Here is a 688-nt window from a genome sequence, read left to right on the forward strand (position 1 = left end):
GCATCCCCTGCGTGTGGTGGATTTCAGGGCTGATCCCATGGGAGGCTCTTCAATCCATCTCCTCTCTGGCTTTCTGTTTTTATTAGAAATGCATTGATTCTCCGAGGAATTCGTATGGTTATTGTGCTTTATTTATTGATAGTGATATTTTTTTCTCCGTGTTTCTCCATGCTCGTTCTGTCCCTATTTAATTATTATTATTAATTTTTAAAAATCTGTGAGCTGTGAATAATCAAGAAAGGGACAGTCTTACCTTCCTCACCCTTGTGGCTCCTTCTCTTCACTCCTTCGCCCCTTCTCTCCCTCCCTCGCTTCTTTTCTTTTCTTTATATTCCTTCTCCCTCTTTCTCCCTTTTTCCTCTCCTTTCCTCTCTTTCCTTCTCCCTCTCTCCTCCTCCCTTCCTCTCCCTCCTTCTCCCTCTCTCCTCCTCCCTTCCTCTTCCTCTTTCTTACTCTCTCCCAGTATCTTACCCATGATCCTTCCCTATTGCTTGTATCTCCTTTTTCACTTTTCACCCTTACCGGTTTCTTACCCACGATCCTTAATCCTTACCGGTTCCTTCTCTTTCACCTTTAACGAGTCTAATCTTCGTTCTTCCCGGTATCCTACCCGTGCTTTCCCCTTACTGGTGTCCTAGCCATCACCCTTCAGTCTTACCGGTATCCTACCTTCCCTGGTTCAATGTTT

At 44.8% G+C, this 688-nt stretch overlaps 1 protein-coding gene across 1 annotated transcript in view; it reads left to right on the forward strand.

Annotated features, from left to right (window-relative positions):
- LOC119586012 (organic cation transporter protein-like) overlaps positions 1–688 on the forward strand; it is a 23,322-nt gene that overhangs the window by 19,188 nt on the left and 3,446 nt on the right.

The sequence above is a fragment of the Penaeus monodon genome, chromosome 20 (assembly GCF_015228065.2).
Source record: "Penaeus monodon isolate SGIC_2016 chromosome 20, NSTDA_Pmon_1, whole genome shotgun sequence".
NCBI lineage: Eukaryota > Metazoa > Arthropoda > Malacostraca > Decapoda > Penaeidae > Penaeus > Penaeus monodon.